The 23660-nt window shown below is 45.4% G+C and overlaps 1 long non-coding RNA gene across 1 annotated transcript in view; it reads right to left on the minus strand.

Moving 5' to 3' along the window:
- Positions 1 to 1421: 1421 nt before the first annotated feature.
- The window catches only part of LOC140404465 (uncharacterized), an 80507-nt gene continuing 58268 nt past the window's right edge, over positions 1422 to 23660 (minus strand). Inside the window, exon 3 of the long non-coding RNA XR_011938509.1 lies at positions 1422 to 2025. This is a non-coding gene — a long non-coding RNA (uncharacterized lncRNA). The remainder of the gene's footprint in view (positions 2026 to 23660) is intronic.

Below are 23660 nucleotides of genomic sequence, written 5' to 3' on the forward strand. Positions count from 1 at the left end.
ACATCTTTGGGTTGTGGGGGCAAAACCCATGCTAACAAGGGGCGAATGTGCAAACTCCACACAGACAGCGACCCAGAGTCGGGATCGAACCTGGGACCTCGGTGCCGTGAGGCAGCAATGCTAACCACTTCGCCACCGTGCTGCCTGCCCTCCTCTAAATATATTGTGAATCGCTTGGGTCCCAGTACCAATCCCTGCGGTACCCCACTAATCACAGCCTCCCATTTGAAAAAAGACCCATTAATTCATACTCTTTTGTTTCCTGTCTGCTAATCCGTTTTCTATCCATCTCAATACACAACCTCTAATCTCATGCGTTTTAATTTTACAGGCTAATCGCTTATGTGAGACTGTGACGAAAGCCTTCTGAAAGTCCAATATACCACATCCTCTAGATCCCCCTCATCAACTCTGCTACTTACACCCTCGAAGAATTCCAGTAGATTTGTCAAGCATGATTTCCCCTTCATAAGCCCATGCTGCCTCTATCCGATCCTGCCACTGTTTTCTAGCTCTGCTATAGAATCTTTAATAATGGATTCTCGAATTTTCCCTGCTCCTGACATTAGGCTTTCTGGTCTATAATTCCGTTTTCTCTCCACCTCCCTTTTTAAATAGTGGTGTTACATTAGCTACCCTCCAATCCGTAGGAACTGTTCCAGAGTCTGTAGAATCATGAAAGATGACCACTAATGCATCCACTAATTCTCGGGCCACTTCCTTCAGTATTCTGGAATGTAGATTATCAGGCCCTGGGGATTTATCAGCTTTCAATCCCATCAATTTCCCCGACACCATTTTTCTACTAATATCGATCATCTAAAGTTCTTCCCTTTCACTAAACATCTCTGTTAACTTATTTGTTTCCTCCTTTGTGAATTCAACCCAAGTATGTATTTAGTTAAGTCAGTCGTTTCTTTGTTCCCCATTATAAATTTCCTTGTTTCTTACTTAGTAATTCTTAGATCGCGACCTCTGAGGTCCAACTACTCAACTTTCTTCCTAACTCCTCCTATTCTGCTTATAGGACCTCATCCCTTTTTTTTAAACTATGTCATTTGTACCAATGTGTACCACAACCACTGGCTGTTCACCTTCCCCACTCCAAAATGTCCTGTAGCCGCTCTGAGACATCCTTGACCCTCGCGCCAGAGAGGCAACGTAACTTCTTGGAGTCTCACTTGCAGCCACAAAATTGCCTCTCTTCCGCTTACAAATGAATCCCCGTTCACTATTGCATTCCTGCCCTTTTTCCTTCTCTCCTGTGCAGCAGAGCCAACAGTGGTGCAACTAATTTGGCTGTTGCTGCTTTCCCCTGAGAGCCCCCCCCCCCCCCCCAACGCACACAGCAGTCTCAGTGTGTGTAATAATGAACAGAGAGTGCACGTTTAGCTGCTGTTGTGTAAACGGTCAAAGGTTCTGCTCTTTTCACAAACACCTTTATTTTACTTTAATAGACTCTGCACAAAACTCTACCATCACATCACCTGACACAAAGGCCACCTCTTTACATAGCAGTGTCAATTATTGGATACTTAACATAAATGAGACAACTAATTGGAATGTCTCTTAACCCATTACTTAACAGAGAGAACCGATTTTTGTTCTTTGTTTGAAAGTTCCTCCAGCCTCTGGTTCCATCCATGGTATTACGAGGATCATCGTCATTTTTAAAAGCGCATTTCAGTTCCAGATTTTTGGGGGGGCTTTTACTGCGAAACCAAGTTATTTCAAAACAGTAAAACAAGTTTGTTTTTTTAACTCAAACAAGGGATGTGGGTATGTCACCAGTTAGGCCAGCATTTAATGCCCATCCCTAATTGCGACTTGAGAAGGTAGTCATGAGCCGCCTTCTTGACCTGCTGCAGTCCCTGTGGTGTAGGTACACCCACGATGCTGTTCGGGAGCGAGTTCCAGGATTTTGACCCAGCCACAGTGAAGGAACGTTGACACGGTGATATGTTTCCAAGTCAGGATGGTGAGTGACCTAGAGGGGAATTTCCAGGTGGCGGTGTTCCCATGTGCCTGTTGACGTGAATAGCAACATGTGGTTATTATCGTTGCCAAGTGGCTAGTTCCTTGCAAAGCGAAGAATGATAAATTGTTGATATATCTGATGCTAAACAAGAAGGTAACGATGAACTGTACTCAACACTAATTGTATTTGGAGTATTGTGTATAGCTAATGGGAACCTGCTAAAGGAAGACCACAAAGTAATGAGGAGGAAGGGCAGCACGGTGGCGCAGTGGGTTAGCGCTGCTGCCTCACGGCGCCGAGGTCCCAGGTTCGATCCCGGCTCTGGGTCACTGTCTGTGGGGTTTGCACATTCTCCCCGTGTCTGCGTGGGTTCCGTCCCCACAACCCAAAGATGTGCAGGGTAGGTGGATTGGCCACGCTAAATTGCCCCTTAATTGGAAAAAATGAATTGAGTACTCTAAATTTATTTATTTTTAAAGTAATGAGGAGGATGCTGTATAATTTGACTAGAATCTTAGCAGGTCTTTTTTTAAATTTAGGGTACCCAATTTTTTTTTCCCGATTAAGGGGCAATTTAGCGTGGCCAATGCTCCTACCCTGCATATCTGAGGGTTGTGGGGGTGAAACCCACACGACACTGGGAGAATGTGCAAACTCCACATGGACAGTGACCCAGGGCTGGTATCGAACCTGGGTCCTCGGTGCCGTGAGGCAGCAGTGCTAACCACTGCACCATCATGCCGCTCGAATCTTAGCAGCTCTGCGGGTGACAATAACAGGACCATAGAAACGTGATACGGTATTTAGCTTGTTCCATCACCATTCAATGAGATTGGAAGTGATCTGTGACCAACCTCCATTTGATCTATCTCTCATAATACCTTTGGTGAACAATGTTAGGAAAACAAGAGTTTTAACATTTTGCCTTTTGTAATATCACTGTCGTATTCTCACAGACTGGAAAACAGGTTTGTGGAGTGTGACTGGTTTAATTAGATTAGAGACCGAAAGACTGCAAAGGTCAAACATTGACAAGAAAGGTGGGAAGACATTGGTTTGAGATGACGATGAGCAGAGGCAGCCAGGAGAACATGAATACAAATGTACATGAGGGAATGAAAGAAGTGATTTGAAGTTGGCTGTTGTATTTCAAAGGAGAACATATACCGATTGGAAGATGGGAAATAGATGAGGAAAGATAGGGGAAGTGTACTTTTAAAATACAGTAGCTATTAAGCTTTAAAAAAGGGGGATTGATCAATTCTGGGGAACTTCTAACCGATTGTCGGAAAGAATAGAGGGTTAGATCAAAGAGAGAAAACAGATATCAGAAAACATTGGGAGACTGTGCATATTGTTGCTGGTTTGATCTCAAAGAATCCAGTCTGTGGACAAGGTCAGACCTGGAGAACCAGTTTCCTGTCATGCTCCGAGAATACCCTGAGAACAGCAGGGCATTGCGTGATAACATTACTGGAATTATATAGCTTAGAAAATCTATAAGGACTCTTGCTATCCAAAGGGAGGTTTAGCTCTGTGTTATTGCAGCCAAGATCTTTTTGGAAAGGTTTAAAAAGTACTGTTAACTGTATCAAGGTGTTCTTGGCTTTTTAATTGCAATTTTTTTTATTTCTTTGCTTTAATTAATGTGTAACTTTAATATCAAATCATCACAATTGGTCTGCGAAGTAACTTCCTGATTTCAGAAAACCTCCTCAGAATACTCAAATTGCACAAACTCTTCTGGCAGCTGTTTCAAGTTTCCTTGTGGGATTTGGGCAACCCTGCACTCACCATCTGCTGTGTCACAGCAACAACAATAATGTACATTTGTACTGTACCTTTGACGTTGTAAAACTTCCCAAGATGCTTTACAATAGCACTGTCAAACAAAATATGGCAGCAGATCACATAAGGGGACATTATATCAGATTGCCAATTGAAATAGGTTTTTAAGGAGTGTCTTAAAGGAGGATGGAGAGTTGTAGGGAGGGAACTTGGGGCCTAGATAGCTGAAGTCCAGAACTAGATGAGCACAGATATTTTGGAGGGTTGTAGGGCTGGAGGAGATTACACATATAGGGAGGGTGAGGCAAGGAATGGAATTGAAAAACAAAAATGAGAATTTTAAAATTGAGGGATTGTTGGACTGGGAAAATGGAAACTTTGTGAAAGTTAAGACATAGAATCATAGATATTTACAGGTGGCCATTCTGTGCTGGTCCTCTGAAGGAACAATTCACCTTTCCTCTGGCCCTGCAATTTCTTTCCATTTCAAATAATTAATAGAATTATAGAAACCCTAGAGTGCAGAAGGAGGCCATTCGGCCCATTTAGACTGCACTGATCCTCCGAAAGAGCACTCCACCTAGGCCCACTCCCCGGCCCAATCCCCGTTATCACACCTAACCTTGGACACGAAGGGGCAATTTAGCATGGCCAACCCACCTAACCTGCACATGTGTGGGCTGTGGGAGGAATCCAGAGCTTCCGGAGGAAACCCATGCAGGCACGGGGAGAACGGACAAACTCCACGCAGACAGTCACCCAAGGCCGGAATTGAGCCTGGGTCTCTGGTGCTGTGAGGCAGCAGTGCTAACCACTGTGCCACATACATGCCACTTTGTTCCACCCGCTCACCTCTCTTTCAAAATCCTCGTTCTCTACCACCCTCCCAAGTATAATAGAAATGTTCTCACTGAAATATCTTCATTGCTTTTCTCCTTCAACCTTTCAACCAAATGACTTCTCACCCCCAATGATTTCAACCTCCACCTCAAAGTCATCATGTTCTCTGAGTTCACTGCCCTCTAATCCTCCCTGAATCTGTCCCTCCTTGTGAACTCCCCAATCCATTCATGGCCACCCCCTTAGAACTGTGTTTGCACGTGATCTTGTTAGTCCTCCTCAAATCAATCATGGATAAGACCACCTCACATCACTTTCTTGGAGCACTCGCCATCTACATCCACTCACAGCGGGAGGTGGGGTGGTGTTGCCACTGGGCCAGTAATCCAGATACCCAAAGACATGCTCTGGGGACCCAGGTTCGAATCCCATCACGGCAGCTAATTGGAATCTGAATTCAGTAATTACAAGTCTAATGGTGACCATGAAGCCATTGCCGATTGTCGTAAAAACCCGTCAGGTTCGGTAATGTCCTTTAGGGAAGGAAATCTGCCGTCCTTACCTGGTCTGGCCTACATATGACTCCAGATCCACAGCAACGTGGTTGACTTTTCACTGACCTCTGGCCGTTCAGTTCAAGGGCAATTAGGGATGGGCAATAAACGTTGACTCATCCAGTGACACCCACATCCCATGAAGGAAGAAAGGAAAAATCCCCTTTCCTCACCCCTACAACCCTACATCATTCTGTCTCAGTCCCAGGAAAAAGATTAACTTACCCAATGCACTTTCAAATTCCCAACTGCCTGGCTTGACCTGAACCCAGAGAGTGGCTGACCTGTGGAATTCACTACCACAGAAAGAGGTCGAGGCCAAAACACTACATGTTTTCAAGAAGGGGTTAGATGTAACTCTTGGGGTGGAGGGGATCAAAGGATTTGGGGGGGTTGGGGGGGGGGGAGGCAGTGGGCACCAACCCTCCGAAGGAGCACCCAACTTAGGCCCAGTACCCCGCCCTATCCCTGTAACCCCACCTAGCCTTTGAACACTAGTGGTAATTTAGCATGGCCAATCCATCTGATCTGTGTAATGATATGTATAGTGTTATGGGCCAGGGTTTAGAGAACCCCAAAGTGTATCATGGAGATCACCTGACCCACAACTTTTACTAGATTGTGGTATGGGGAGCACACGGCCCACTCGACAGGTGTGGTACCGCAGAAATGGAAAGGTATTTTTAAAAAGCAAAACAATGTTTATTCTATGAACTCAAGTTAACCTTTTTAAAACATACAGTGAACATCTTAGCAGCCATTAATTCAAATACAACCCCCAAAGAATACAACACTAAGGAATCCTTTAAGTTTTCCTTTTAACATCCATACGACTTAAAACACCTTTTACCAGAAGCACATCAGATTAAAGTCACTACTGTTATTAGTTTTAAATCACCAGGATCGATTTACAGTCTTTAGATTACAGAGAGAGATTCACACACCTTCTGGCTGTGACTGCAGCTATCCTGCTCTGTCTGGCTTCAGCTCCAACACTGAAAACGAAACTAAAATACACCCTGCAGCCTGCTCAAAAACGAAAGTAAAAAGCTGACAGACAGCCCAGCTCCACCCACACTCTGACATCACTGCAGTAGTAAACACCCATTTCTTTTATTTAAGAAACAATTTTAATGAGGTATTTTTTGGATTGTAAACAGTAGAATTACAGAACGAGGAAACAAAAAGGACTGTACAGTAAACAAAGTACATAGTGCATAAACACCCATTTCTTAAAGGTACTCTCACATGACAATAGTATCAGTGTAGTAAAGGGTTAACATCTGAAACTGTGTAAATCAAACACTAGATGGGGTTACTAATTCACTGTATATAAGACATCAACTCTAGGAATTCTGGGAGAAACTGAAGGGAACATGATGAGAGCTGAGTGATAATTGATCGTAGCGATATAGCACGAGGTCAAGTCATAGTGCAGTTTATTAGTTAGATAGAATATTGATTACTGTACTACAGATTCAGTATTATTAGTTTTAGTATCTGTTACTCAGTAAAGTGTGTGAATCTAATCAAAGTTACTAGTGTAAAATAAATTTGTTTTGATTCAAATTTCTTATTTTTATATTCTTTGTCAACACTACATATCTGGTTATCTTGGAGGAAAAGGCCAGGAATATAACAACCTGCACATCCTTTTGACTTTCTGCAGCTATAACCTGGTTGACCACACCACCCTTCTCCGACACCTCTCCATTGTTGTCCAACGAGCTCTGACCCTTTTCTAATCCAGCTAATCCTAGCCAGAGTATCATTTCTAATAGTTTCTCTTCCCACTCCCGCAATGTTACCTCTGGTGTCTGCCAAGGATCTCTCATTGACCTCCTCATGTTTCTCATCAAATACTGCCCCAAGGCCACATTGTCCAAAAACACGGTGTCAGTTGTCATAGGTACAGGGACCACCTGACCTCACCACCCCAGCTCCTGACTCCCTCCCGACATTATCCGATTGCCGATCCGACATTTCTTAATGGATAAGCAGGAATTTCCTCCAATTAAACATTGGGCAGACGGATGTCATTGTCTTCCGACCTCGCTCTGAACTCTGTTCCCTTCCTGCCAACTCCATCTATCTTCCTGGGAGGAAAACAGTCAATTCACAACCTTGGTGTCACATTTGATCCTGAGATGACCCTCTGACTCCTACTTGAACCATCATTATTTTTGTTCATTCATTTCTTTAGAGGATGTGGGCGTCGCTGGAGGGACCAGCATTTCTTACCCATTCTTAATTGCCCTTGAACAAGTGGCCATTTCAGAGGGCATTTAAAAATCTATCACATTGCTAAGGGCCTGGAGTCTCATGAAGGCCAGACTGGGTAAGGACGGCAGATTTCGTTCCCTAAAGGGCATTAGTGAACCAGATGGTTTTTTTTTTTACAACAATGTTAGTGTCGTCATCATAAGGCATTTTAATAGCAAATTTTTATTGGGTTACAAATATCATCTGCCATGGTGAGATTTGAACCCAGTACCCAGAGCATTACCCCTGGACTCTGGATTACTAGTGTCAAGACCACTATGCCACCATCTCCCCGGACCACCAATCTCCACCTCCGTGACATTGGCCGGCTTACTCCTTTCTCTGCTCATTGGCTGCCAAAAACATGGTAGCACTGTTGCTTCACAGCTTTAGGGTCCCAGGTTCGATTCCCGGCTTGGGTCACTGTCTGTGCTGAGTCTGCACGCTCTCCCCGTGTCTGCGTGGATTTCCTCCGGGCGCTCCGGTTTCCTCCCACAAGTCCCAAAAGACGTGCTTGTTAGGTGAATTGGACATTCTGAATTCTCCCTCTGTGTACCCGAACAGGCGACAGAATGTAGCAATTAGGGGTTTTTCACAGTAACGTCATTGCAGCGTTAATGTAAGCCTATTTGTGACAATGAAGATTATTATTATCATTCATGCCTTTGTTCCCTCTACAAAGAACAAAGAAAAGTACAGCACAGGAACAGGCCCTTCGGCCCTCCAAGCTTGTGCCGACCATGCTGCCGGTCTAAACTAAAATCTTCTACACTTCCTGGGTCTGTACCCCTCTATTCCCATTCTATTCTAAGGGGAAGAGTAGGCAGGGAAGAGATGATGAACGCAAAGGGACAGGTGGTCTGAGGTGCATTTGTTTCAATGTGAGAAGTGTAGCAGGTAAGGCAGATGAACTTAGGGCTCGGATTAGTACCTGGGAATATGATATTATTGGTATTACGGAGACTTGTTTGACTGAAGGGCAAGACTGGCAACTAAATATCCCAGGGTATAGATGCTTCAGGAGGGATAGAGAGGGAGGTAAAAGGGGTGGAGGAGTTGCATTACTGGTCAGAGATGATATCACAGCTGTGATTAAGGACGGCACGATGGAGGATTCGAGCACTGCGGCAATATGGGTGGAGCTAAGAAATAGGAAGGGTGCAGTAACATTGTTGGGACTTTACTACAGGCCTCCCAAAAGCGAGCGTGAAGTAGAGGTACAAATATGTAGACAGATTATAGAAAAATGTAGGAGCAATAGGGTGGTCGTGATGGAAGATTTTAACTTCCCCAACATTGAATGGGACTCGTGTAGTGTTGGAGTAGATGGAGCAGAATTTGTAAGGAGCATCCAGGAGAGTTTTTTAGAGCAGTATGTAAATAGTCTAACTCGGGAAGGGGCCATACTGGACCTGGTATTGGGGAATGATCCCGGCCAGGTGGTTGAAGTTTCAGTCGGTGATTACTTTGGGAATAGCGATCACAATTCTGTAAGTTTTAGAATACTCATGGACAAAGACGAGAGTGGTCCTAAAGGAAGAGTGCTAAATTGGGGAAAGGCCAAGTATAACAAAATTCGGCATGAGCTAGGGAATGTGGATTGGGAGCAGCTCTTTAAGGGTAAATCCACATTTGAAATGTGGGAGTCTTTTAAGGAAAGGTTAATTAGAGTGCAGGATAGACATGTCCCTGTGAAAATGAGGGACAGAAATGGCAAGATTAGGGAACGGGTGGAATTGTGAGACTAGCTAAGATGAAAAAGGAAGCAGACATAAGATCTAGGCGACTTAAAACTGATGAAGCTTTGGAGGAATATCGGGAAAGTAGGACAAATCTCAAACGCACAATAAAGAGGGCCAAAAGGGGTCATGAAATATCTTTGGCTAACAGGGTTAATGAAAATCCCAAAGTCTTTTATTCGTATATAAGGAGCAACAGGTTAACTAGAGAAAGGATAGGCCCACTCAAAGACAAAAGAGGGAATTTATGCGTGGAGTCAGAGGAAATGGGTGAGATTCTTAATGAGTACTTTGCATCGGTATTCACCAAGGAGAGGGACATGACGGACATTGAGGCGAAGGATGGATGTTTAAATACTCTAGGTCAAGTCGGCATAAGGAAGGGGGAAGTTTTGGGTATTCTAAAAGGTATTAAGGTGGACAAGTCCCCAGGTCTGGATGGGATCTATCCCAGGTTACTGAGGGAAGCGAGGAACGAAATAGCTGGGGCCTTAACAGATATCTTTGCAGCATCCTTGAGCACGGGTGAGGTCCCGGAGGACTGGAGAATTGCTAATGTTGCCCCTCTGTTTAAGAAGGGTAGCAGGGATAATCCAGGGAATTATAGACCTGTGAGCTTGCTATCAGTGGTAGGCAAACTGTTGGAGAAGATACTGAGGGATAGGATCTATTCACATTTGGAAGAAAATAGACTTATCAGTGATAGGCAGCATGGTTTTGTGCAGGGAAGGTCATGTCTTACAAACCTAATAGAATTATTTGAGGAAGTGACAAAGTTAATTGATGAGGGAAGGGCTGTGGATGTCATATACATGGACTTCAGTAAGGCGTTCGATAAAGTTTCCCATGGCAGGTTGATGGAAAAAGTGAAGTCGTATGGGGTTCAGGGAGTACTAGCTAGATGGATAAAGAACTGGCTGGTCAACAGGATACAGAGAGTAGTGGTGGAAGGGAGTGTCTCAAAATGGAGAAAGGTGACTAGTGGTGTTCCACAGGGATCCATGCTCGGACCACTGTTGTTTGTGATATACATAAATGATCTGGACGAAGGTATAGGTGGTCTGATTAGCAAGTTTGCAGATGATACTAAGATTGGTGGAGTTGCAGATAGCGAGGAGGACGGTCAGAAAATACAGCAAAATATCGATAGATTGGAGAGGTGGGCAGAGAAATGGCAGATGGAGTTCAATCCAGGCAAATGCGAGGTGATGCATTTTGGAAGATTTAATTCAAGAGCGGACTATACGGTCAATGGAAGAGTCCTGGGGAAAATTGATGTACAAAGAGATCTGGGAGTTCAGGTCCATTGTACCCTGAAGGTGGCAACGCAGGTCGATAGAGTGGTCAAGAAGGCATACAGCATGCTTGCCTTCATCGAACGGGGTATTGAGTACAGGAGTCGGCAGGTCATGTTACAGTTGTATAGAACTTTGGTTAGGCCACATTTGGAATACTGCGTGCAGTTCTGATCGCCGCATTACCAGAAGGATGTGGATGCTTTTGAGAGGGTGCAGAGGAGGTTCACCAGGATGTTCCCTGGTCTGGAGGGTGCTAGCTATGAAGAAAGGTTGAGTAGATTAGGATTGTTTTCGTTGGAAAGACGGAGGTTGAGGGGGGACCTGATTGAGGTCGACAAAATTATGAGAGGTATGGACAGGGTGGATAGCAACAAGCTTTTTCCAAGAGTGGGGGTGTCAATTACAAGGGGTCACAATTTCAAGGTGAGAGGGGGAAAGTTTAAGGGAGATGTGTGTGGAAAGTTTGTTACACCAAGGGTGGTGGGTGCCTGGAACGCTTTGCCAGCGGAGGTGGTAGAGGCGGGCACGATAGCATCATTTAAGATGCATCTAGACAGATATATGAACGGCTGGGGAACAGAGGGAAGTAGATCCTTGGAAAATAGGCGACAGGTTTAAATAAAGGATCTGGATCGACGCAGGCTGGGAGGGCCGAAGGGCCTGTTCCTGTGCTGTAATTTTCTTTGTTCTTTGTTCTATTCATGTATTTGTCTAGATGCCCCTTAAATGTCACCATCGTCCCTGCTTCCACCACCTCCTCCGGCAGCAAGTTCCAGGCACCCACTACCCTCTGTGTAAAATGACTATTTCAAATCTGCCACATTCTATACTCTAAAACTTGACCAATCATTCTAAGGCTGTAGGGAGGGCTTTAAATGGACCAGTGGGGGTAAAGCTTCACGTGACGGAAAAGGTTAATGAAGTTAATGAGGGCAGCACGGTGGCACAGTGGATAGCACACCTGCCTCACGGCTCCGAGGTCCCAGATTCGATCCCGGCCCCGGGTCACTGTCCGTGTGGAATTTGCACATTCTCCCCGTGTTTGTGTGGGTTTCGCCCCCACAACCCAAAGATGTGCAGGGTAGGTGGATTGGCCACGCTAAATTGCCCCTTAATTGGAAAAAAATAATTGGGTACTCTAAATTTCTTTTAAAAAAAATAAAGGACAAGGCAATAGTGCAGGCTAGCGGTATGGCTAATGATAACCAAGTGCCCCAGGATAGGACAGAAAGAACAAAGGTAAAAGAAACAGAAATAAAGGCTCTTTATCTGAATGCATACCACAAGGTTGATGAATTGAAGCCCAAATGGCAATAAATGGTATAATATAGCCATGGCAGCAACATGGTTGCATGGTGCCAAGGCTGGGAAAAGTTATTTGACATTTCGGTAAGGAAGAAAGGAAAGGGAGGTGGGATCGCTCTGTTACTGAAGGATGAGATCATTACAGTTGTGAGAAATTATCTTGTTTTGCAAGATCAAGATGTAGGTTAGGACTCTCCAGCCCTGTTTACTGTGGGGCGGAGAATCCAACGGGAGTTCCCCATACGGCTTACACATCAGGAGGATTTCTCGTTCCCATTGTTCTGGCAACCCCCCCCTCCTGAACCACTGATGCAATGAGGTACCCACCCAGAAAGGTTGGGAACCTCATTACCGCACATTAGCATATCATTAATAATAATCTTTATCAGTGTCATAAGTTGGCTTACATTAACACTGCAATGAAGTTACTGTGAAAATCCCCTAGTCCCCACACTCTGACGCCTGTTCGGGTACACAAAGGGAGAATTCAGAATGTCCAATTCACCTGACAAGCACGTCTTTTGGGACATTAGGGGCTTCTCCGCTGTATCGTGAGATTTACAACTGGTCTGGACTGACAGGGACCTGTCAAAGAGAGACTGCTGGGGTGCACAGACAAGTACAGCCCCCAGGGGAAGGGGAATAAGTTGCCCAGGCAGTGCTCCCTGACACTGGGGGGTAGTGCCAATGTTATGCGGGGAGGCGTTTTCAGAACCCAAATCTGTACCCCGGAACATTGAGCTGCCAGTCCTGCCCCTCCCTTAGCCATGTTTCAGTCATAGCTATAATATCCCAGTCCCATGTGCCCGTCCATGCCCTGAGTTCATCCGCTTTGCCCGTCAGGCCCCTTGCATTGAAATAAATGCAGTTTAATGTAGACTTTCCTTGCTCTCTGCCCTGCTTTCTCTGCATGACCAGATAAAAATATCCGCCTCATCCTCCACCTGTTCTTGTTCTTTTTCAACCATCTGATCAAAAATCGTTTCTGATAATTGCACTTCAACTTCATCTTCACTCTTTGATTTCTCCTCTTGTCTTAACCTGTGACTTTGCGACCTTGTCACTACACAATCCGGAAAAATCCCAGGATATTCGTCCCTCAGTTGTCTGATTTTCCACTGGCTTTTCAACCACAGTAGGTACCACTCCCAGTATATAGCAATCCAGCTATATCATTCCTCAAGATAAACTGTATTCCTGGACAAGATAGTTTTTTAAACTCCTCCAAAAGTATAATTTCTCTGAGAGCTTCATACGTTTGGTCTATTTTCAAAGCCCTTATCCACCTATCAAAATTACTCTGTTTGAGCCTTTCAAACTCCATGTATGTTTGACCAAATTCTTTCCTTAAATTTCTAAACCTTTGACTGTAAGCTTCAGGCACTAGCTCATATGCATTTAAGATGGATTTCTTCACCTCCTCATACGTCCCAGATACCTCCTCCGGTAGTGATGCAAACACTTCACTAGCCCTACCTACCAGCTTTGTTTGAATCAGTAATACCCACATGTCCTGTGGCCATTTCATTTGTTTAGCTACCTTCTCAAATGAAATGAAGAAGGCTTCTTTCTCCTTCTCGTCAAACTTTGGCAATGCTTGGACATATTTAAATAGATCCCCACCACGCCTCCGACTATGACACTCTGTCTCATTATCCTCATCCATCTCCTCCAACTGTACGTGCCCTTTGCATCTGCCAATTTTAACTGATTTTCATGTTTCAGAGCCATTTTCCAAAGTTCAAACTCTCCCTCTTTTTCCCTTTCCTCTCTATCTCTTTCTTTGTTTCTTTCTTCTTTCTCCTTTTCTTTTTCCTCTCTCTCTCTTTCGTATTCCAGCTGCATTAATTCTTTCTCATGTTCCATTTGTTTAATTTGCAACTGAATTTTTGCCATTTCCCATGAGTCAAACTCTATCTCAGGCAACTTTAAATGCTTAACCACCGCCATAATTACCTCATCTTTTCGCATTTTGTCAGGTAATGTTAACTGCAATGTTTTTGCCAGACCCAACAGTCTGCTTTTCGTCTCTGTCCGTAAAGTACTGCTTGTGACAGTCTCCACCCCCAAAAACTTCTGAGCCTCTGAAAGAGCCATTGTCCACAACACATTCCCCACTTAAACTAAAATACCACATCGGAAAAGCAACAATCCTTCACTGTCTTTAAGTTCACAAAGACAATCCAATAGATAGACTTTTATCCCTCTCGAGCCCCCAATTGTTATGGGCGAGGCGTTTTCAGAACACCAAAATGTATCATGGAGTTCAACCAACCTCCCCTTTAATGGATTTGTTGCTTTTCCTAGGACATGGCTTGTTCCCTAGGTGTGGGATTACAATTATGGACACGTGGGTTTTTAACCACAAAACACTGTTTATTCCATGAACTCAACTTAACATCTTAAATAAACATTGGATCTCTTAACACCCCTTACTTCAAAGATAACTCCGAAAATATTGCAACAGTAAATAATTCCTCAAAATGTTCCTTCAAACTTCCAAGAGACTTAACACCTTTAAACAAAATCATATCAGGTTAAAGGCTTTACTATTATGAATTTAAATCACCCAAATGATCCAGAGATAGTCTTTCATGGCAGAGATCCAGCTCACTGCAAACAAGACACTCCCAAGCTCTTTTCAAACTGCAAAACTAAAAACTGCAAAATGGCTGATCTAAAGCCCAGCTCCACCCACTCTCTGACATCACTGTTTTCTTAAAGGTACATTGCTTAAACATCCATGTCTTAAAGGTACTCTCACATGACACCAAGGAGAATGTCCCTTGTCCGGGGCGGGAAAGCAGGGGCTTCCCGGGAATGCTTGTGCAAGAGAGGTGAATTGGCCATGCTAAATTGCCCTTTAATTGGAAAGAAAATACTCCAAATTTTAAAAAATAAATACATCAGTAAATCCTGGGCATAGAATCAGTTTGGATGGAAATACGAAACAGCGGGCAGCACGGTGGCGCAGTGATTAGCATTGCTTCCTCGCGGCGCCGAGTCCCAGGTTCGATCCCAGCCCTGGGTCACTGTCTGTGTGGAGTTTGTGCATTCTCCCCATGTCTGTGTGGGTCACACCCCCACAACCCAAAAGATGTCAATGTCAGGAATAAACAAATGACTAGGGTAAGAGTAGGGCCAGGCAAGGACAGTAGTGGGAAGTTGTGCGTGGAGTCTGAGGAGATAGGAGAGGCGCTAAATGAATATTTTTCTTCAGTATTCACACAGGAAAAAGACAATGTTGTTGAGGAGAATACTGAGATACAGGCTACTAGACTAGATGGGATTGAGGTTCATAAGGAGGAGGTGTTAGTAACTCTGGAAAGTGTGAAAATAGATAAGTCCCTGGGCCGGATGGGATTTATCCTAGGATTCTCTGGGAAGCTAGGGAGGAGATTGCAGAGCCTTTGGCTTTGATCTTTATGTCGTCATTGTCTACAGGAATAGTGCCAGAAGACTGGAGGATAGCAAATGTTGTCCCCTTGTTCAAGAAGGGGAGTAGAGACAACCCCGGTAACTATAGACCAGTGAGCCTTACTTCTGTTGTGGGCAAAGTCTTGGAAAGGATTATAAGAGATAGGATTTATAATCATGTAGAAAGGAATAATTTGATTAGGGATAGTCAACACGGTTTTGTGAAGGGTAGGTCATGCCTCACAATCCTTATTGAGTTCTTTGAGAAGGTGACCAAACAGGTGGACGAGGGGAAAGCAGTTGATGTGGTGTATATGGATTTCAGTAAAGCATTTGATAAAGTTCCCCACGGTAGGCTATTGCACAAAATATGGAGGCATGGGATTGAGGGTGGTTTAGCGGTTTGGATCAGAAATTGGCTGGCTGTAAGAAGACAGAGGGTGGTGGTTGATGGGAAATGTTCAGCCTGGAGTTCAGTTACTAGTGGTGTACCACAAGGATCTGTTTTGGGGCCACTGCTGTTTGTTATTTTTATAAGTGACCTGGAGGAGGGCGTAGAAGGATGGGTGAGTACATTTGCGGATGACACTAAAGTCGGTGGAGTTGTGGACAGTGCGGAAGGATGTTACAAGTTACAGAGGGACATAGATAAGCTGCAGAGCTGGGCTGAGAAGTGGCAAATGGAGTTTAATGCAGAAAAGTGTGAGGTGATACATTTTGGAACTAGTAACAGGAATACAGAGTACTGGGCTAATGGTAAGATTCTTGGTAGTGTGGATGAGCAGAGAGATCTCGGTGTCCATGCACATAGATCCCTGAAAGTTGCCACCCAGGTTGATAGGGTTGTTAAGAAGGCATACGGTGTGTTAGCTTTTATTGGTAGAGGGATTGAGTTTCGGAGCCATGTCATGTTGCAGCTGTACAAAACTCTGGTGCGGCCACATTTGGAGTATTGCGTGCAGTTCTGGTCGCCGCATTATGGGAAGGATGTAGAAGCATTGGAAAGGGTGCAGAGGAGATTTACCAGAATGTTGCCTGGTATGGAGGGAAAATCTTATGAGGAAAGGCTGAGGGACTTGAGGCTGTTTTCGTTAGAGAAAAGAAGGTTAAGATGTGACTTAATAGAGGCATACAAGATGATGAGAGGATTAGATAGGGTGGACAGTGAGAGCCTTTTTCCTCGGATGGTGATGGCTAGCACGAGGGGACATTGCTTTAAATTGAGGGGTGATAGGTATAGGACAGATGTCAGAGGTAGGTTCTTTACTCAGAGAGTAGTAAGGGCGTGGAATGCCCTGCCTGCAACAGTAGTGGACTCGCCAACACTAAGGGCATTCAAATGGTCATTGGATAGACCTATGGACGATAAGGGAATAGTGTAAATGGGCTTTAGAGCGGTTTCACAGGTCGGCACAACATCGAGGGCCGAAGGGCCTGTACTGCGCTGCAATGTTCTATGTTCTATGTGCAGGGTAAGTGGATTGGCCATGCTAAATTGCCCCTTAATTGGGAAAGAAATTGGATACTCTAAGTTTTTTTTTAAATAAAGAAGGAATAAAAAACAACCAAAATGAGAAGTGATTGGGGGTGATTCGACTTCCTGACAGTACATACATTGTAGCACAAAGTATAAATCAATAAATAATGGAGCCTTGTAAGAAAGATACTCCAATGATCTCTGACAATTTTAATCTTCATACAGATTGATGAATCAGATTGGTGATGATACCCTTGAGGGTGAGTTCATGGGATGTCTGCAGGATAGTTTCTTAGAGCAATAGATTCTCGGACCAACCAGGGAGTTGGCTATTTTGGACCTGCTAATCTGTAAGATTGGGTTCCTCTGGCAGGAAACAGAAACCCAATCCTATACATAGTTTTCAACTTAATTCTTATTCCTACTTTTTCTTTTTAAATTGTAATTTTCTGCGAAAGGAAAACAATTACGGTGGTGGATCCTCTGTCTGAAAATTATCGCCCACCGATCTCCAGAACAAAATAATTCCCCCCTCCGTTTTGGGAATGTCACATCTCGTTCTGCCGAAGGAGCATCTACCAGACCACCTGGGACTGTACAGACCAATTTCAAAGGGAATTTCATTCGCATTTGATAAGCCAACTTTGCTGATGCAGTCCGTCAATCTGTTGAGACAATGGCTTCCCAAACGCCAATCCCTCCACATAATTGACACCACTTTTAACCCACAATGCCTGAGACATCATCAGTCCCGACAACCAAGCCCAATTCCAGATATCGAATAAACAAATTTTTCTGAAGTCACTGTTAAGAAGGAAGGTCACATAACCCAATACGCTGGCCTTTTGAGCACTTTAATATCACATTGCTGAGCTGTGCAGCTGGTCTGCTGTTTAACATCTGACTGGCATGCCACACAGGGGCAAGCTCTGTCCAGGCTGGACCACTAGCCCATCCAACCTGACCCTACTGGAAATTTTCTATCATCACCCATCGAACTGATGCAAACTTTGTGCACCTATTTCATTCTGCGACATCAACGCCACTTGAAAAAATTAATCTTACAACACCGGTCTCCAGCCACTCAACGGGAAAGACGTCCTCATTGGACTTTGATTCTGGACTCTGAAACAGACATGAACCAATATTCAGTTTTTCTGTGGCCCTTCTACTGTAAGCCTCCTTTTCGCTATCCCTCCTTTTATTATGTAAATGCAGAGTGAGATAGTGCTGACACTTCTTTTGTGGGTTTTGAATGTGTGAAACAAACTAACCTTCTGAGTTCATCCCAACTCGAAATTGCTGTGGAATTGTTATCAAAGTGGATCACACAAAAGCTATGGGGTTGGGAAAATACTCCACCATTCATATTAAAAAAAAGTCGAACCACCTTCTGTTTACAGACAAGTGGTTACAGAAATATAGCGCTGATTGAATGGACCCCCTCTTGTCCTGAGCAGTAATGAAACATGATTAATAATAACAATAATCGCTTGTTGTCACAAGTAGGCTTCAATGAAGTTACTGTGAAAAGCTCCTAGTCGCCACATTCCGGCACCTGTTCGGGGAGGCCAGCACGGGAACTGAACCCACGCTGCTGGCCTTGTTCTGCATTACAAGCCAGCTGTTTAGCCCACTCTGCTAAACCAAGAGTGATCAGTGGGATGGGTTAAAGTGTGTCTGTTTCAATCAAGGAGTGTCAGGAATAAGGGAGATGAACTTAGAGCATTGATCAGTACTTGGAACTACAATGTTGTGGCCATTACAGAGACATGGATTTCACAGGGGCAGGAATGGTTGTTAGATGTTCCGGGGTTTCGATGTTTTAAGAAGGCTAGGGAGGGAGGTAAAAGGGGAGGGGGGTGGCACTGTTCATTAGGGAGTGCATCACAGCTGCAGAAAAGGATGTAGTCGAGGAGGATTTGTCTACTGAGTCAGTTTGGGCATTTGATAATGTTCCCCATGGTAGGCTCATTCAGGAAGTCACGGGGCATGGAATACAGGGAAATTTGGCTGTCTGGATACAGAATTGGCTGGCCGAAAGAAGACAACGAGTGGTAGTGGGTGGAAAGTATTCCGCCTGGAGGTCGGTGACCAGTGGTGTCCCGCAGGGATCTGTTCTGGGACCTCTGCTCTTTGTGGTTTTTATAAATGACTTGGATGATGTTATAACCTTGATGATGTTACGCCTTGCTTGAGAAGGTAGAAGGGGAGCTCACTCGTTTGGAGAGTTTGGGTATTATCAGGCCCGTCCGTTTTGCTGACTGGGCAGCCCGAATTGTACCTGTAATGAAGCCAGATGCCACAGCTCGCTTGTGTGGCGACTATAAACTTACAGTGAATACGGCTTCCCGACTCGACCGATATCCAATGCCTCGCATAGAGGATCTCTACGCGAAGCTTGCAGGCGGACTCTCCTTCACAAAATTAGATATGAGTCATGCCTACTTACAGTTGGAGCTGGACCTTGCCTCCCGACCATATGTAATGATTAATACACACCGGGGCCTGTACGAATATACACGGTTGCCCTTTGGAGTATCCTCTGCCTGCGCTATTACTAACCCACTATGATCCTGGAAAGCCTTTGCTCGTCACATGTGATGCATCCCCGTATGGTATTGGGACCGTCCTGTCCCACAAGATGGAGAACGGGGCCGAGCGACCGATAGCTTTCGCCTCCCGCACATTGACTGCAGCGGAGGAAAGTACGCGCAGATCGAGAAGGAGGGCCTGGCAGTGGTTTTTGTGGTGAAACGCTTCCACCAGTACGTGTATGGCCGCCATTTCACTATCGTGACTGATCATAAGCCTCTGCTGGGACTTTTCAGAGAGGATAAGCCAATACCGCCCATTGCTTCCACACGGATCCAGCGCTGGGCTTTGTTGCTTGCTGCATATGAGTATTCTCTGGAGCACAAACCAGGAACGCAGATAGCAAATGCCGACGCACTGAGCCGATTGCCTTTATCGACCGGCCCCATGTCGACCCCCACGACCGGTGGGGTGGTTGCAACCCTAAATTTTATGGACACCTTGCCTGTCACGGCATCACAGATCCTTGAGTGGACCCAGACGGAGCCAGTCCTGTCAAAGGTTCGGCACATAGTCCTGTGCGGTGACTGGGGTATCTCCCGCAGAACTCCTAATGAGCCGGAGACTTCTCACCCGCCTTAGTATGGTTTTCCCGGACATTGGCGCAAATGTACGCCACACACAAGAATGGCAGGGACAGGGATTTTCTCGGCAACGGCCGATTCGGCAGTTTGCACCCGGTGACCCAGTGTTCATTCGGAATTTTGCTGGTGGTGCCCAGTGGGTTCCTGGCGTAATCTTTCGCCAAATGGGCCCTATATCTTACCAGGTGCAAGCCCAGGGTCGTCTCCAGCGAAAACATGTAGACCACGTTCGGTCCAGAAGACTATCCCCTCCAAAGATTCCCCGCCCCCGGAGCTCATTTCTACAGCCGCAGAGACCAGAGACAAGGGAAGGTAGTCCTCACAATCTTCCACTGGTGCCTCACTCGATGCCTGCGCCGGTCGTTACCAAACCGAATGGAGATAGAGACGCTGACATGACGGAGGCAGCAGACTCTGACTCCAAGGTGGAGGCACAGGACGCATCAGAGGGGGAATCCTTGGGTCCACGGGCCGTGGATGTACAACCGCTACGCCGTTCATCACGGAAGCGCCGGTCTCCATCTCGTTACACGCCGCCTGATCCAGTGCCGCGTGCAAATGGTGTCCGGCCTGCGGCAAAATGAGTCCGACGCCCTCCTTCGCCAGGGTCTTCGGTGGATTCCTTGGACTTTGGCGGGGAGGGATGTTATATCCTGCCTGCTTACCATTGGCTGGGGACTAATGACAATCCCACAATCCTGTGGGAGTATGAGCTTCCCCAATGAGGTGGGCAGAGAAACCATTAGTAAACTCCAAGTATAAATAAAACTGGCCAGTTTGGAACCAGCAGGAAGAAGTGTGCAGCAAGGGAAGTTGCTGCTGCTGTTATATATATATATATATATATATGTTATTGTAAATAAATGTTATTACTTTGTATCCTTAAAACTCATGCTGGATTCTTCGTGGCCCTCACAAAAGATGAGGAAGTGGAAGGGTGGGTTAGTAAGTTTGCCAATGACAAGAAGGTTGGTGGAGTTGTAGATAGTGTTGAGGGTTGTTTCAGGTTACAACAGGACATTGACAGGATGCAGAGCTGGGCTGAGAAATGGCAGATGGAGTTCAACCTAGATAGATGGCTAGAGGGGCAGCACGGTAGCACAGTGGTTAGCACTAGTAATAGAGATGTGGAGGAAGAAATTGCAAAACAGATTATGGATAGGTGTGGAGGTCTCAGGGTATCATAGATTATCATAGAATTTACAGCGCAGAAGGAGGCCATTCGGCCCATCGAGTCTGCACCGGCTCTTGGAAAGAGCACCCTACCCAAGGTCAACACCTCCACCCTATCCCCATAACCCAGTAACCCCACCCAACACTATGGGCAATTTTGGACACTAAGGGCAATTTAGCATAGCCAATCCACCTAACCTGCACATCTTTGGACTGTGGGAGGAAACCGGAGCACCCGGAGGAAACCCACGCACACACGGGATGTGCAGACTCCGCACAGACAGTGACCCAAGCCGTAATCGAACCTGGAACCCTGGAGCTGTGAAGCAACTGTGCTACCCACAATGCTACCGTGCTGCCCTCTATGTACTCTATATATAACCCTTAATAAATTCCCCCTTTAGCTGTTCCAATTTAATAACAAGATCCCAAAAAACAGAAAACCCCTTTCAAAGGTGTGGCCCAGCACATAGCACTCAAGCCTGGTACGAATGCTCCTCTTTCCTTTCCAAAACAGCAGGATTGAATTTCTTCCAGAAAACAGTTATTTCTTTTCAAGTTATCAAGCAATCTGGGAACAGCTTTTAAAATGCAGATAGGGGAAAAAAACCTTCTTTCAGTCTGTGTAGAACAAAGCCAGTTCAAACTCAAAGTAAAACCAACTCCCAGCGCCACAGCCCAGCTCCATCCACACAGTGACATCACTGAAGCCATGTGATAAGACAGAAACATTTCTTAAAGGGACACTCCCATGACAACAGTAATTTCATTGCAGTGTTAATGTAAGCTTACTCGTGACAAAGATTATTATTATTAATATAATGGATTTCCAAATGGGATTTGATAAGGGACATTAAAGGTCACTGCAGATGTTAAGAGTTAATGGTGTTTGGGGGGGGGGGATATATTGGCATGGATAGAGGATTGGTTAATCATCAGGAAACAGAGTTAGGATAAATGTGTTATTTTCAGGTTGGCAAACTGTAAATAGTGGAGTGTCACAGGGATTAGTGCAGGGTTTCAACTATTCTAGATTGATGACTTAGATGAAGAGACTCAGTGTGCTCTGGCCAAATGTGCTGAAGACAGATAGAAAAGTAAGTTTTGAGGAGGACACAAAGCCTGGGGACCTTCACAAGTGGTGGGCCGGACCTGGACACAGAATGCCCACCCACATTTCTGACAGGTCCAATTATTGCCAGAAAGGGAAAGGGGACAGGGTCATTTGAAATCAGTGCCGAGTTCAAACAGATCCTACTTTCGCTGTTGCAAAGGCTGTAACCCACATTGTGGGAGTTACAAATTTGTGGAGTAGTGGTAAAATGTTCCTGAAGGACAGATCAGGTCTGTTTAACTATCATAAACTTGTGTTCTTTAAATCCCCAGCCCTTTAAAAATTAAAACAGGCTGCAGTTGTCAGTGAGAGTTTAAAAAATAAACTGTTCTGGACATCTGGTGGCGGCATGTAGGAGGAAGTCGCACATTGGATGGCTCCCGCTCAAGGCTTGATTTTTTAGAATTTAATGCCTGGTCTTTGGGGCAATTTGTCATTAAGTAAGTGCAGGACGACATAAGGAAAGAGGATGTCCAAAACCCAAAGGAAATCCGCCGTGGACAAGGGGGTGAGTGAAGGTTCGCCGTCGAGTGGAAGGGTCGGGTCGGCAACTGGACGATGGCGGAGGCTGGGTCACCAGGTGGGGTCGCACCGTTCACGGCAGAAAAGATGACCGAGGTGATGGCTTTGGAATTTGAAAACAGTTTGCAAAGCACATGGAGGTGATGAGGAAGGAGATGATGGCGGCAATGAAGGTGCTGGTGGAGGAGGTGATTGCTCCGGTGAAGGCGGCGGTGTCGAAGACATTGGTCGATGTGCGGGAGCAGGGTGAGAAACTGAAGAGGAGGAGGCCTCGTCGCAACACAGCGATCAACTCGCCTCGATGGGTGGGGAGCTGCAGAGGGTGGTGGAGGCCAACAAGGGGCTGCGAGCCAAAGTGGGGGACCTGGAAACAGATCTAGGTGGCAAAATCTGAGGATCGTGGGGCTGCCCAAATGGGTGGAGGGCCCAAGACCGACGGAGTACTTTCCAAGATGTTGGTGGAGCTGTTGGGGAAGGGGGAAGATCCCTCCCGGGACGAACTGGATAGGGCTCATAGGGCGTGGAGGCCTAAACCAAAGGCGAATGAGCCGCCAAGAGCAGTGATTATTTATTTCCGCAGGTACCGCGTGAAGGAGAAGGTCCTGAGTTGGACAAAGCAGAAGCGGGAGGTGCAGTGGGCTGGAGTTGGTATACGTATCCAGGACTTTACTGTGGAGTTGGCGAGGAGGCGGGCAGCCTTCGGCCGAGTGAAGACGTCACTGTATAACAGCAGTGTACGGTTCGGCATAATGTACCCAGCTAAGTTAAGAGTGACCTACAACTCCAAAGACTTTTATTTCGAGACCGTGGAAGCGGCAGAGACGTTTGTGACGGCAGAAGGACTGGGACAGAAGTGAGAGATGGGACTGAGGATTGGTCTTGGACTGAAGGTAGGGGGGGGTGGAGGAGTGTATGTAGCTCTATTTTTTTAATCTCATTTTGTTATATGTGCTAAATGAGTTGAAGTTGTCTATTTGGACCAGGTAAGAGTTGGGGTTTTCTTTTGCAATGATT

This window comes from Scyliorhinus torazame, chromosome 30, assembly GCF_047496885.1.
Source record: "Scyliorhinus torazame isolate Kashiwa2021f chromosome 30, sScyTor2.1, whole genome shotgun sequence".
Taxonomy (NCBI): domain Eukaryota; kingdom Metazoa; phylum Chordata; class Chondrichthyes; order Carcharhiniformes; family Scyliorhinidae; genus Scyliorhinus; species Scyliorhinus torazame.